Here is a 16,480-nt window from a genome sequence, read left to right as displayed (position 1 = left end):
GTTTATTTAGATTTCCAGAAAGCTTTTGACAAAGTCCCGCACAAAAGATTAATTCTCAAACTGAACGCAGTTGGGATTCAAGGAAACACATGTACATGGATTAGGGAGTGGTTAACATGTAGAAAACAGAAAGTACTGATTAGAGGAAAAACCTCAGAATGGAGTGTGGTAACCAGTGGTGTACCACAGGGATCAGTATTAGGTCCTCTGCTATTCCTAATCTACATTAATGATCTAGATTCTGGTATAGTAAGCAAACTTGTTAAATTTGCAGACGACACAAAAGTAGGAGGAGTGGCAAACACTGTTGCAGCAGCAAAGGTCATTCAAAATGATCTAGACAAGATTCAGAACTGGGCAGATACATGGCAAATGACATTTAATAGAGAAAAGTGTAAGGTACTGCACGCAGGAAATAAAAATGTACATTATAAATATCATATGGGAGATATTGAAATTGGAGAAGGAATCTATGAAAAAGACCTAGGAGTTTTTGTTGACTCAGAAATGTCTTCATCTAGGCAATGTGGGGAAGCTATAAAAAAGGCTAACAAGATGCTCGGATACATTGTGAAAAGTGTTGAATTTAAATCAAGGGAAGTAATGTTAAAACTGTACAATGCACTTGTAAGACCTCATCTTGAATATTGTGTGCAGTTCTGGTCACCTCGCTATAAAAAAGATATTGCTGCTCTAGAAAGAGTGCAAAGAAGAGCGACCAGAATTATTCCGGGCTTAAAAGGCATGTCATATGCAGACAGGCTAAAAGAATTGAATCTGTTCAGTCTTGAACAAAGAAGACTACGTGGCGACCTAATTCAAGCATTCAAAATTCTAAAAGGTATTGACAGTGTCGACGCAAGGGACTTTTTCAGCCTGAAAAAAGAAACAAGGACCAGGGGTCACAAATGGAGTTTAGAAAAAGGGGCATTCAGAACAGAAAATAGGAGACACTTTTTTACACAGAGAATTGTGAGGGTCTGGAATCAACTCCCCAGTAATGTTGTTGAAGCTGACACCCTGGGATCCTTCAAGAAGCTGCTTGATGAGATTTTGGGATCAATAAGCTACTAACAACCAAACGAGCAAGATGGGCCGAATGGCCTCCTCTCGTTTGTAAACTTTCTTATGTTCTTATGTTCTAATGTAGCATATTTTAATAGAAGAACAATAGGACATTTAACACAATTGTTATTTTGCAGACAGTTTTATCCAAGGCAATTTACAGGCTTTTTAAAACACATTTTAATACATTCTAACACACCAGTCACATTACGAAGTTGAAATTATGTTTTAATAATGTAAATGGAAAATTAAAAGTATGTACAATATGTTATACAGCATTTCAGAAGAGGTTGAACTGCTGTGTACATAAATGAAGGTAGAATAAAAAACAAGTTAATGTACACATTTAAATGATTTTAAAAATAGCAGATTTTAATAGAAGAGTAATAGGAAATTTAACACAATTGTTATAGTTATTTGGCAGACAGCTTTATCCAAGGTCATTTAAACACATTTTAATACAAAATTCTAACATTTATTCAGATGCCAATAAGCAAGTATTATTATTTATAAATACTACATTATTCATTTATAAATATATATATATTATATTATTATATAGATATATATTCTATATTATATATATATATATAATATATATGATATATATATATATACCCTGAAAGATGAGCCCCCTCTTCAACTAGTCTGGGGACTTCTTTGCAGTTTATACTTGCACAATACACAGGCATGTCGATGTGGGATAAAGAACGTAGTTACACAATTCATATACATGCAAAGAGAACAGATTTGTTTATATATATAAACCCTCAACAACTATTTACCTTCAAAGACAGTTTCGCGTGGCGCGTAAAATTGGCGCCTCAAAATGTAAACTTCATAACTCGGTAATTTAATTAAAATACAAAATATATTACTTGCACATAATAAAACGACATAAATAAGGTTTGATGAGACATAACACACTGCTAACTGTCAGAAGACACACTACATGCACAAAGTAAAAATAAAAACGAAACCTCGCACATACCTGTAGCTGTGAAGTGGTTTTGGAAACTGCACTTACACGGGGAGGCAAGGGGGCGTCGCTGTTTACAAACCAAAATGATACAATGTCCTATCTAGTGTTTGTATATCTATGGTCTGAAATGACTGTAGCAGGCGCCCCTTTAAAACGTCACTGAAGCTCTTATGAGCTGAGTCAGTCACATGACAAGTTTGTATTCCGCAGTGAAGCAGCTGTGTGAGCATATACCGTAAATCCATCTCCTTGTTAGGAGGGAACACTCTTTCTTTTTCATAATGGGATGGAGCAGTTCAGTCTCTGTGCCTCAAGTCTGCCCTGGACTGGAGGGAGCACACTTTCTATTAGTGGGGTGACGGACGGAGGGAGGGAGCAGTTCAGTCTCTGTTCCTCAAGCCTGCCCTGGACTGGAGGGAGCACCCTTTCTCTTAGTGGGGTGACGGACGGAGGGAGGGAGCAGTTCAGTCTCTGTTCCTCAAGCCTGCCCTGGACTGGAGGGAGCACCCTTTCTCTTAGTGGGGTGACGGATGGAGGGAGGGAGCAGTTCAGTCTCTGTTCCTCAAGCCTGCCCTGGACTGGAGGGAGCACACTTTCTCTTAGTGGGGTGACGGACGGATGGAGTGAGGGAGCAGTTCAGTCTCTGTGTCTCTAGCCTGCTCTGGACAAACCCAGCTGTGGCACTTCAGTCTCCATACCCATCCACTGCTTGGGTGTTTTGACTAGGGGGAGCAAATCTAAATGCAGTTATTTTTATTCTTGGTTGTTTTGTGTTGGTTTTTTTTTTTTTTTTTTTTTTTTTTTTATGATATTAAAGAAGCCAGTCAGTGCATCTGTTTTGTGTGTTTTTAATTCATTCTAAATGTCATCAGTCACAATTCCTGATAACCATGGACCGGTTGCATAAAACATCTCCACGTAACCCTTTACTGCACAGAGCACTAACGCAATAATAATAATAATAATAATAATAATAATAATAATAATAATAATAATAGCAGCAACAATCTTCTGTTATCTCTTATTACACTGAACACTGCATCCATATTTTAATAATGGTGCAAGGAGCCTCCAGCATGAGTCAGTGCAGCTCCATTGCAACACATCCTCACTACTGCATTGGGAGACAGTGGACAAAACCCTCTGTGATTATATACATGATTCCCTTTAGTAGTAGTCTGTTTATATAACAATTACAGTTTATGGAAGAAGTTTGAGCCCAAACTAAACTCTTGGGGCGAGTCTCTGGAATGGGTTCATACAGAATGATGCACTCAATACAAGAGTTTAATACCAAACCTTTATTAAACTCAGAGAATAGCAAGCAATGCAGGAAGGTATTGAAAGTGTAGAGACCAAAATGGAAATAAGATTCTCTGAGTTGATAATCAGTAATGTAGTCTAATAAATAGAATTCTGGAGAGAAGCAAAAACAGGCTGTAAATGTTTCTCTCACTCACACATTCAATAATGGTATTTATACGGGTGAACAAACAATTACTGATATCCAATAGGAGAATGCCAGCTTTAAAACAGCTAACAACATCCAATCAAGAAAGACCGCGCCCTTTAGCAACCACCATTAAAATGAGTTTCCCATGTTCAGATTGTACAGTGCAGACTGAACAGAATTCTGTTCACCCCCCACCCCAGCCCCCAACACCACCCCGAAATGCATGCTGTCAGTTTTTATTGAAGTTACAGTGACACTGAAATCAAATTTCAATTACAGTACAATGAAAAGTATTATACATGTAAAAGTACCATACATTTTATTGACAATACGGTTCTGCATTAACTTTTAAAAAGTATACATTGCAAATGAACTGCAGTTGAAATGTTCAGGTTCCTGCTGCTGTGCTCATTCCTCAGGGCTGGGTATCATAGTGCTCCCAGATTCAGGCACATTCTGATCACAGGCATTTTAAAAGCACAGAAGCAAGGCGTCCTCAGCATTAGGTATTGAGCAATTCAGAAACACAGACGACTTGCATCCAGTTTGCTGTTCATAGGCCTGTATTATTGTATCCCTTTATTTCAGAATGATTGAGACAGTGCTTGTGGGGATGTTGAAATCTGCAGCAACATCTTTCGTTTTATTGTACGGTGCTGCATTATCCATCGCTTTCAGCAACTCCACTTGTCTTTAAGGAGCGCATGTTTTTGCGTGAGCACTATGGCAACTCAAAATGCAAATGAAGTCCCCAGATGGCACTAAAATACAGAACAGAGATGCTAATGTGGGTGCAAGTTAATACATTTCCCACAATCCTTTACACTCAGCTGTTCGAGCTAGGATGTTTTATTTTATTCACATTTCTTCCCTGGGAAGGCTCCAAAATAATTTGCATCTATGTTAACTGAATTTGTATTATAAGAAGTCATTTACAATAAGTAGGGTCCTGCGTTTTACGTAACCTGTTTTTTTTTCAATTGTAATTCAACTGCTGTCCACTAGATGTCCCTGCAGCCACTCCAGTTATAGTAATCGAATTCACAATTAAGAAATCAACACATTACCCTTTGACTAATTAGAAAAATAAAAGTTAATTAGGATGAGTACAAATGGTAAATGAATAAATAGATGCGTTAAATGAAAAATCGAGAGGCCTAAACATGGAGTCAAAGGCAATGCAATCAAAAAACATTTCTTTGAGCAACACATGCAAAAATATCCACCTGGTGTTCTGTACACTGATGGGTAGAATTTATTTTGCACAACTTGCAATTTATCTTTGGCCCACACTCGAAAGTCACCAGTAGAACGACATTTATCATCAGAAAAACACAGAAAATGAAAGGCTCAGATTGACAGCTATGAGACAGCGTCCAGTAAAAAAACAAACAAACAAACAAGAAAAACAAAGAACGTAAGGGGAACGAAAATTATGAACGCCGACGAGATGTTATTTTCAATTTCACAGAGGCATTCGTTTGTGCTAATATTCCCCTGGAAAAAATTATGTGCATTTCTTCAACAAACTGAGCAATTCCTACAGTAGGTCAACTGAGAAGAGAATATCTACCGCAAATTGTTGAGTTGCACAAGATGAAAACTGTACAACTGGTAAAGATGTCTGACAGTGTATCTGTAGCTACATACGCATGGGGTGCCTTGTGTATAAAAATTAATATTTTAACATGTCTTTTTTTCCAGATTTATCTTAAATCTTGTATTTTTTCCCCAGATTTATAAATGATGTGAAAATAAATATATATTTTAATGTGTACATTCAGATATAATTTATAAATCTAGTTACAAGATTTAAGATTTAGCTAAATATTTAGTGAAATGTTAAATCTTGTAACTAGATTTATAAATTATATCTGAATGTACACATTTCAAAAAATATTTATTTATTTTCACATTTAAAAATCTGGGGAAAAAAGACAAGATTTAAGTTAAATCTGGAAAAAAAGACATATTAACACTTTTTAAAATATTAACACTTTTTTTTTTTTTACACATGGCACTCCATACTGACAAGTCTACAAATGCAAAAGATCAGTATGTTTTGCACATTTAGTTTGTCCTCCAAGGACTATCGAATACCTTCAAACTGAAAGTAATATTAGCCGATACAGTTAATCTGCACTGTGAATTCCTCATTGGTGGCATAGGGTGCTGTGAAATGTTTAAACGCATTTTAAGTTAATTTTAGTAATGTGACTGGATTTGTCAGTTACATGATCAAGGCATACAATGACATTCTTCTAGGTTTACTGCCAAATTCAGTACATTTGACTTGTAATGCCCACATAATAGCCCTTGCCAGCAAAATCTGGGCAAATAATTTTCCAAAAGCAGACAAGCTGGTTGCAACTGTTAAAAAATAGTTTAAATATTGCCCAAGTAATATGTTTTAAAGACCACCTGACAGAAGCAATCCAACAAGAAGGCTGCACTTTACCCATAAAGTGGCCACCAGAGCCATGCATAACACGATGGGGCACTTGATATTCTGCTGCTGAATTTCATTCCAAATACATCCCTTTTTACGCAGGCTTTGTGGAAAAGGAAATGCACATTTCACCAAACACTATAGTGTTAAAGGACCTCCAGAAATTGCTTAAAGATGTGCAAAGTTTAAAATCTCAACACTCCCTAATTGCGACACATGCCAAGGGACTGGTGGATCTGATTCAATGAAAGCGGTGAAGTGAGAGTCATCAAACATATAATAAAAGTTGCAAAATTAATAAATACATACCGAGCAATGAGGTACACAGCACAGACACCACAATAAACAAACTATGTGTAAAAAGCTTCCATGACGTTATTGACTAATGACTAATTATTACAACCCGGATCAAATAAAAAATAAACCACATTGTTTTCAACCAGCTCATAATTTTCTGATGGCAGTAATGATATCTGACCCACAACAAGTGGCTCTGGAATGCCTCCTTTTATATTATATTCCAGGGTTTGATGCTGACTGTAAGTCAGAAATGAACAAATACCTAACATATGCAAAAGACAACAACAGAATGACTTTGAATGAATTTTGGATTAAAGACGAATTCCTGCCTCGCTTCGCCCAAGGATGCCTGCCGTGCTTCGCCCAAGGATGCCTGCCACGCTTCACCCAAGAATGCCTGCCAAGCTTCGCATTGCCTGGGGTTGCCAGTCGCTCCGCATTGCCTGGGGTTGCCAGTCCCTCTGCATCGCCTGGGGTTGCCTGTCGCTCCGATTTAACACTAATGGCTAAAATATATTTGTCAGTTGTTACCAATTCTGTAGATGCTGAAAGGAGTGTTTCTTCTAATGGCCAAGTTTTTTTCAGAACAATGTCAATCTATGAAAGAAGGTGGGGTTAACCAACTGACTGCTTAAGTTTAATAATGACATTTAATGCATGGGACATTTTCTTTCATGAAACTATGAGTGGCACTTAATGTGTTGCTTGCGAACAAACTTGCATTATTATTATTATTATTATTATTATTATTATTATTTATTATTATTATTATTATTATTATTATTTATTATTATATATGTTACAGCACTGATGTTATGATTTCAGTATTTTATATAAATTGTTCAGGGAATCAGTGCTGTTTTTTTTTTAAATATATTTTGTTGACAAATGATGTGTTCCTACTAGTAAACTGAAACACTTAAATTTATTGCTACTTTCTAAGAAATAATATTGAATAAGACTTATTGGTAATAAAGGATGCAGGACTAAATACATGTCCGGAGCTGCTGCTGCCACCTAATCAACACACCAGTGCGCGTTAATAGAATGACTAATTGTGATGATTAAAGGAATCTGGAGATTATTAATCAATAAGTGGTTTAGTAAGCAGACTACATGACCACCTTGCGGTGTGAGGAATGAAGTGCAACCTAATAAAGCAGGTCACGTAAAACACAGGGCCCTAGCTATTGCCCACCATTAACGGCAGTATAATCACTGCATGCTGATTGGCCGAGCTTTCATTCTGATCAGATTTAATTTTGGTGTGAGTCACAAATCTCCGCCCATTTCACTTTGTGTCTTGCTCATTCGTTGATCAACGAGACAAGACTTTGGCAGTGCAATGTGAAAATAGCGATATGGAGTAATAATTCTTTAGTGTGGTTGAGATCTGAAATATTAGAAAAGAACATTGCAGCAAGTTAATTTGAAGACAAAAATCCACGTCAGTGTTTGTCATAAATTACATAGCGCTATTAGAAATAACTATCATAACGTGTTTCGCCTTGCAGAACTTTACCACATTTCCAGAAATTTGGAGGAATTTTCTAAAATGGCACGTGACGTGTGGGACAGTAGGGATTAACAATAACATAACAAAGACAGGATCAAAGTGCAGCTTCAGATTTAGTAAGCAAGTTAGAATTGGGATGCAGATGGAGGCGTGCTTTATGCTTTTCAAACACTGTCCAGTTTGCAGTACATGTTAAGTATAGTGATCAAAGTTTTGCTTTGTTGTGATCCCAGCATTTTCTGTTATGAGGGCTGTAATAAACAAAAAACAAAGCAATGAAGTGTTTTATCTTTGTACAATGCCCCCTTTTATAAAACATTTGGAAGAGTATATTTAATATGCCTTAGCCAGCTATCAAAAACTTTATCCGATCTACATCAAGCCACCAGCATTGTCTGTTCTGTCAGTTGCTAGCTGACATGTCTGCAGACCATTCATCCCCAACTGTGTGTGCATATAGTCAATGCAGTAGTTTTGAAAATGATGTAAGATTAACCCAGTGATCATCAATCGGAAAGCATATACACATATCAATAGAACTTTCTGTCTGCTACACATCTGTCTTACAATATGGAAATATATTTGAGTGCTTTATGTTTGACAGAGCTCTAAAGTTGCTATAAACCAAAAAAATACTAAAAAACCCTGTTCTATTAATTCGCAACTCCCACTGATCTCTATAGCTTCTGTGTTCTTCAAAATCTTGTACTGTCATTATAGACGACAGCAACACCATATGGCTTGGTTCATACCATTCCAGCTGTCAGATAAATGTTGTAGAATGTGTTCGAAATGACCAAGGCTTATTAGCGACTTTTTTACAAGGTGAGGCAAAGTAATAATGTTGATTAGAAAGAAGTACATATCAGCCTAATACAGGGAATCATAAATTCCATTGGTAGTCCACAGTTTAGCAAACCCAGCTTATTAATATTCCAATGCTAAAGCACTAAAAAACTGTAAACCGCAGTTTAGCAGACCTAGTTTATGGACTTTTTACAATTCTATACAATACTTTAGACGAGCCATGTTTTTAATTTGATCAACTATTATGTCCACAGGCAATCTGGCTTCTCTACCATGAGATAAGGAGAAGGGTGTGAAACCTATGCTGAAATGTAGCTTGTATGCAAGCTGAATTTGGCTAAAGACGTCATTCCATTCAGAATCTGTGGAATACAGGAATTTAGCTAGTTGGTCTTTGAGTGTCTAATTAAAGCGTTCTGCCAAAACATTGGATTCTGGATGATATGGTGAACACCTTGTTTCAGGATCCACAGATGTTTACATAAATATTTGATTAAATCTGACTCGAATTGTCATACCTGGTGTGTGTGGAGGGAATCAGGCACTTCCTGTTCTCTGATAGTCTTCAAATAAGTGCCTGGCAACAGTCATAGCCCTTTGGTCCTTCATAGCATGTAAGTAACATACTTAGTAAAGTAGTGTTATACTAGAATAGACCAGTTACCTTTACTGGTGGTAGGGAGCTCAGTAATATCTACTGCCACTTTCTGAAAAGGCTTGCTGGTGATTACAGTTTGGAAAGGCGCTCTTAACCCAGGCGTAGGTCATCTTCTAGACTGGCAGGATTCACATCTCTGACAAAAGCCCATTACGTCCCTTGCCTGTGCCCTATGAAGAGTTTTCTCTGCTCCAAGGTCACCTGTTTTGGGATGTCCATGCAAGTAAGGAAGAATATATGGTGTACAGCTCACTGGAACGGCATCTTGAAAGATATTTTCCTTGCCTTTGTATTTCCTTATCTTGCGCACCAGGAGAGTGTCATGAATCAGGAGGCGATGATACTCTCTCTCTAAAGCTGACGTAGGGCTGTTCCTTCCATTGCAGTAATTGCAGTATTGTTTGATCAGATTGCTGATGCTGATGCAATTCATATCCTTAAAAGTAGACCAGGTATGGTTGAAGGCAACTTTGAGGATTCAGCGATTGGAGTAGGTTGGTGTGTGGAATCTGAACTGGTGGTAGTCATTGTAAGCACAGGCTCCTTGCTGGTGTCAATAAGTTCTGAAGTCAGTGGTGAACAGTGATCACCTTCTGGATGTCTGGAGAGTGGTTTCCCTGGTGTGAGTATTCACGGTTCTCTCTTCAGGAGATTAGATCTTAGATTAGAACTTCTCCCATTCAACTGCATTGCTGCCATAGTCAGGAAAGGCTAACAGTACCATCCGAGTTATTTCAGCTGCATACACTTCTAATGGCTCCTCTGGTCTAGCTTTAACAGAACTTTGAAATGAAAGAATATCTTGCTTGCAACTGAAAACACATTCAAACTTCTTCATTGTTACAGCATAATCATTTTGTGTAAGTGGTGATCCATATATTTTAATGCTGCATCATTTAAACGTGCTGGAAGAAGTTGTGCTAACGTTTCCTCACTGCTGTCATATGTAGCCTGAACACAAATCTCCAATCACTGCATCCACATATGAAATTCTTGCAAGCTATGACCATGAACTGGCTGCATTAATTCCATCTTGCAGCTAATCGCATTGGGACACACCCTCTCCCTCTGCACTTCTCAGCCACACTATGCACCTGTATTTGAAGATGCTGAAATGTTCAGGCACCGCTGCTACCACTTTGTAAGACTTTGCAGAGGCTTCACGTGAGTTTAGAAATTGAGACCATTTCAGATCTTGTCTTCAAGATGGTTTTAATCAGATTTCAGCATTACAGGCATTCAACACGAACCCACTGCCACTCTGCCACAAACCACTCTCTTTCTTACATAGGACAGAACTGCGCTATTGCTAAAACATTCCCTTCAGGAAACACTTTATCACAAACTCTTATTGATTTTACTTTTAAAAATTGTACTTGGTTTCATTTGCCGTTGTTAATAATAAATGTTATTTAAATTGTTAATTATCATAACTTCTACCCATAGCCATTTAAATATGACATGTAACTGTTACAACACCATTGCCAGGTTAGTTAAACGTGTTCGAATAGCTTCAAAATGACCAAGGCTTATTAGCGACTTTTTTACATGGTGAGGCAAAGTAATAAAGTACATATCAGCCTAATAACAAAGAATAGTACATTTCATTGGTAGTGCACAGTTTAGCGAACCCAGCTTGTTAATATTTCAATTCTAATCCGCTTGTAGAAGTGGCTTGCAAGCAGTTAGCAGACCCAGTTTATGTACTTTTTACAATTATATATAATAGTACAGAGGAGCCAGGTTTTGAATATTATTAGGATATTTTAGGTAGGGGTTTGGAGGGCTTGTGCCCGATAGACACTCAGTAAATAAATAAATATGCCTTAAACATAGCATAGGCCCTTCTGCAGTGTCACCACAGTTGAGTCCTGAGACCCAAACATTGGGCACCTTGAATAGGCCAGTACATGTGGAAATTGGGTGTGTAAATAGTCTCTGTATAGCCACTTCTCTCCTTTCGTGAGTGACAGATAGTGCATATAGACAGTTGCTTTGATTGGTGTGTTTAGTCCCATCTGCATTTCAATTTAATATCAGCATTTAAATTACAAATTTATAAAAGTTTCTGGATTTTGGATGATGTATTTTTGCAGACTCCATTTTTCTCAAAATGAGAAATGAGCCGATTTAACTTCATTCTACCCCATCGAATAACGTGCAGATAACGGCAGTGGAATAAAATGAATTGCTCTGCATTTTAATTAATGCTCTTACAATGCAAACACATAATTAATCATATCAAGTATTATTAATTATTTTATTTGATGAGTTTAGACAGGATGACGTCTTTATTTTATGATAGGCAGTTTATTGTACCTACAGCCTCCAAGCAGTAGCGAGGTTAAAGAGATCATCACTGTGATCTTAGGAATGTAGAGGGAGAAAAATATTGGAGCTTGTTTTGTCATTATCATTATTCCATGATTAAACTAAGAAATTGAGATGGTTTAATTAAAGCAGGCCGAGTGCTGAGAAATAAAAGCCAAAAACCATTTTTATGCAATTAACCAGCGTATGCAATTATCAGTAACATATACCGTGTAATTCATTTAATTGTATACCTGATAATTGCATACAATTGTGAAGTGCATATATTTTGAAAATGTTTGTTTCTATTCTTGGTAAATGAAACTGTATGTTCCTTATTCTGGTTAAATTCATAACACTGTGGTGCACACAGGATATGCAGTTCACAGGAATCTACTGCGTAGGCATTTAATAAGAAATGTGCTTCACTTTAACAGGAATATGTATTATCATGATGCAATCAACAACTTCAATCTTCCCTTTGCCATTGCTACTGTTAACATAATGGATTTAAAAAAAAACAAGTAACACTATATTAAGGTGCTGCTTATTAATATTTTATAAATATATAATATATGCTTAATAACTGTGTTATATGGTAGTAATAAATCATTATAGACGGTTTATAACCATGCAGTAGCCATAGGTGGAATTAATAAAAAACTGTCCCCTTTATAAAACTGTAATTCTGTCTATGGCTATTGCATGGTTATAAACCATCTATAATGCGTTTTTAACACTGTATAACAATTATTAATCATCTATTATATATTTATAAAACATTTATAAACAATTAATAAGCAGCACCTTAATATAAAGTGCTACCATTTAGCATTGTTTTTTTTAAGATTTGGTGTTATACTAAATATAATACAATTTCAACATCTCTCTATCCCTAATATATATATATATTAGGGATAGAGAAATCTCTGGCTGATGCCTCGGGTCTTATCAACACCCCAGGTGTGGTATATATCATGGGAACCAAATGGCCCGTTTTGGTTTATTTCATACCACACACACACACACTATATATAATATATATACACTTGTTTCACTATATATATATATATATATATATATATATATATATAGTGAAACAAGTGTGTTCACATACTTTGGGACCTGGCTAAGGTGTTTGTATTGTAATGCAGATAAATGTGGTCCAGACCGTAATTGCAAATAATACATTTATTTAATATTTCCAAAATTAAATAAACTAAACATACAAAAGATCCTCACAGTTATTAACTCATAAATGAACACAGTACAGTTCTTCCATAATAGACCCGAATAGGCACGATTTCTTTGTTTTGACTCAGTGCTGATAAAATGAATTCCTGGATGGGACAAGTAACGTACTGCATATATGGAATTTATTTAAAAATGCATTACATTTGGGTAACCAAGTTTTGGGACTGTTTCTAATTGATGTCCACATGTGTATAACTTGGCAAAGCTTTGATTTCCATTACATGAGAGTAGAGGTTGAAACTTCATGCTGATTTGAAGGGTAGCTAACCCTTGCCAGCCCTTTCCTCCTGTCAGCTGTCTCTCCATGCTGTCACATGGTCTTTCCATTGTTGCCAGCTGCACTATTCACAGCAGTCACTGGACGTATCCAGATCTTCATGATTTCCATTACATGAGAGTAGATGTTAAAACTTCATGCTGATTTGAACTGTGCTCTCACCAAGATAATCAGCAACTAAGATGTAGCTTTGCATAAACTAATGTGATCCATCTGCATCTCCATCCATTTGCGTTGCTTTCCATATGATGATATCCTTCTGTCTGGTGTTGATGGTTGAAGTGTAATGCTAGCTCCAGGGATCAGCCTATTTTACCTCCCCAGTGCATCAGCATGACAACCGTCTCGATTGAGCTAAGTAGGATACATCTCTAGGGTCTTCAATTTGGTACCTTTTCTTGGTGGTTGTTCTCCTGGATGGAGGAATATTGTCTTTTGTGTGTAATGCTTTGATGGAACTGGTGGCAACTTATTGGTCAGGTTACACTTGTCTTCCCATGGTAAGGCCAAACATCACAGAACCTGGTCATGGCACCAAGTAAACCGCCCTCGGCTACGACCCACCTTACATCCTGTCAAAATGTGCCTTAATGTTGCAGGGATCTCACCCACCCAGAGGTTCAGGTTCTGTGGTGATGGGAGAACATCATTTGTTGATCTGATGAGGAAACTGTTCCTCCTCTGTTCCATTGTCCATAGGTCTTGCCAACTGATCTTGCATTGTTCCACACTTTCCCATCTCATCCATTCTCCCTGCTTGGCCTGGGAAACAGCCTTTACACACCTGTTCCTCTCCTTTTGATTTTGCACCACGTTGACTACTATCTTCCCCCATTGAGCTGGGGTTGCCTTGTGCTATGCAGGAGGAGCTGAACTGAGACCAAGACCCCCTCTTCCATGCTGAACTTGTCCCATAACATCACCAATTCGAAGGGCAGCCTTCGCATCTTCCACAGCTTTCTTTGCTGCCCACTTTCTTCCAGTTTCAACAAAGGTGCTGCCTCCCTTATGCATCTGTCACATGAATCTACTAATGTAATTTCCAGTTGGCCCTTGGCACACTTAAACTCCTCGGTTAGAGCAGAGACTGGTAGCTGCAGTATTCCTTTACCATAAAGTCTCACTCTGCTGAGGCAGCGTGGAATTCCCAACCATTTCTTGATGTATGAACTGATTAAAGCTTCCAGCTTCTCAACTGTTGTCAAGAAAACCTTGTACACAGTCAGTGGCCACAACAGTCTTGGCAGTAGACCAAACTGAAAGCACCAGAGTTTCAGTTTGCCCGGTAAAGCACTGCTGTCTATGCTCTTCAACCCTTCCACTGCTTGTTTTTCTAACTTCTCCCACACAAACTGTGTCCTTTAGTTCCCCATCATACCATCTCCCAAGATTTTTCACTGGCTTCTCAGACACTGTTGGTATTGCCTCACCATTAATGTAGAACCTTTGATCTACTACTTTACCTTTAATTATAGAGATGTTCCTTGATTTAGTGGGCTTGAATTGCATTCATGCCCATTCAATGTTATTGGTTAATTTGCCCAATAACCAATTAGTGCAGGCCACTGTTGTAGTCATGGTTGTCATATCATCCATGTATGCTCGACTTGGTGGTAGTTGCATTCCAGAAGCCAAGCACTCTCCTTCTACTACCCAGTTTGATGCCCTAATAATTATTTCCATTGCCATGGTAAAAGCCATTGGAGAAATGGTACATCCTGCCATTATTGCAACTTCTAGGCATTACCATGTAGTGCTGAATTCTGAAGTTGAAAAACTAAATTGCAAATCTCCAAAGTAGGCTTTCGCTAAATTTGTTATTATCATCGGTACGCTGAAAAAATCAAATGCTGCCCATTCATGTGCCACTGAACCATATGCATTAGCCAAATCCAGGAATGTGATTGAATTTGTTGCCAGATTACACTGATGTGTTCTAAGCGTCCTGGGAAACCTGGAATGCCCGCTTTTTGTAATGAAATGTCAATGAAGCAGTTCTTTAATAGGTAGGTTGACAATTTTTGAGCAATAATGCTAAAGAAAACCTTGCCTTCTACATTTAATTGGGAAATAGGTTGAAACTAACTGATGCTTGTAGAATCTTTTTCTCTTGGTATAAAGACTGCACCTACTTGGCACCATGCTCTTGGTACAACCTGTTTTTCCCATGCCACTTTCATCAATTTCCACAGGATTCGTAGACCTCCAGAAGCACTCTTGTACACTCTGTATGGAACTCCATTAGGCCCTGGAGATGATGACGCCCTCACTTTTTTCACAAGTGTTAGACTTACACTTCCAAGTAATTCCTAATTCAGTGGATTTAATAAGGAATCAAATACCACAATTTGATTGGTCAACCCTAATTTAATTTCATCAAAGCAATGTGTTATCATGACACTGCATGACACCGGGTGAGAGATGACGGACGTGACCCTTCCACTTCAAGGGAATCAATAGTTAGCTGTTCAAACTGTGCAGGTGTGACACAAAAGTGGCTAGAGCTGTCGACTGGACAAATTGTGGTCAAGAAATTTCAGAATCAACATTGCTTTAGAAATTCATATTGATAACATGTATATTTATATACAGCAGTGTATTCATTTAAAATAAAAGATAGTTGAGAATAAAGTGTTACTGACGATGGTATTATTGATCCACAACATTATAGTATGTGCCACAGCTCGTCCCTTGATGCTGAGGTCAATGTGCAGTACCAGCCTTTAGGTTTGTAGTGTGATGAAAGTAAGAACTTCACTGTGTTTGCTTTGCTGTCGTTCAAAAATCAACTACAGTGGGCCTGTTTACAAAATACTGGCTGCTGCCAAATCATCCACCTGCAGCTACAGCACAGTAAGAACCACAGGGGCCAGGAGAGAATGCACTAAGAACTACAGGGCCCAGGAGAGAATGCAATCAGAACCACAGGGGCCAGGACAGAATGCACTAAGAACCACAGAGGCCAGGAGAGAATGCAATCAGAACCACAGGGGTCAGGAGAGAATGCAATCAGAACCACAGGGGCCAGGGGAGAATGCACCAAGAACTACAGGGCCCAGGAGAGAATGCACTCAGAACCACAGGGGCCAGGAGAGAATGCAATCAGAACCACAGGGGCCAGGGGAGAATGCAATCAGAACCACTGGGTCCAGGAGAGAATTTTATTGTGAAGCATCTCATGGTTGTTTATCTGTTTGATATTTTTCCTTTTTAAAATCAATTAGAAAGAGCTGCATATCATAGTCTATCATTCTACCAATAATAAAGTGGAATAGCTGTATGCCTTGGTCTTATATAGGTATTCACTTCAATTCAGGCCACTAAGATTTCAGTTTATAAAAGCTCTCATTTTGAAAACTCGTGTTGACAGGAATGTACTTTGAAATTGATTTTTGAGTCTGCATGTTTG

At 37.9% G+C, this 16,480-nt stretch overlaps 1 protein-coding gene across 1 annotated transcript in view; it reads left to right on the top strand.

The window, feature by feature from the left end:
• LOC121298971 (zinc finger protein 271-like) overlaps positions 1-16,480 on the top strand; it is a 157,074-nt gene that overhangs the window by 68,944 nt on the left and 71,650 nt on the right. The window lies entirely within an intron of this gene.

Source organism: Polyodon spathula, chromosome 24 (genome assembly GCF_017654505.1).
Source record: "Polyodon spathula isolate WHYD16114869_AA chromosome 24, ASM1765450v1, whole genome shotgun sequence".
NCBI lineage: Eukaryota > Metazoa > Chordata > Actinopteri > Acipenseriformes > Polyodontidae > Polyodon > Polyodon spathula.
The sequence above is the reverse complement of the archived record's forward strand: the minus strand, read 5'-3'. Positions and strand labels throughout refer to the sequence as shown.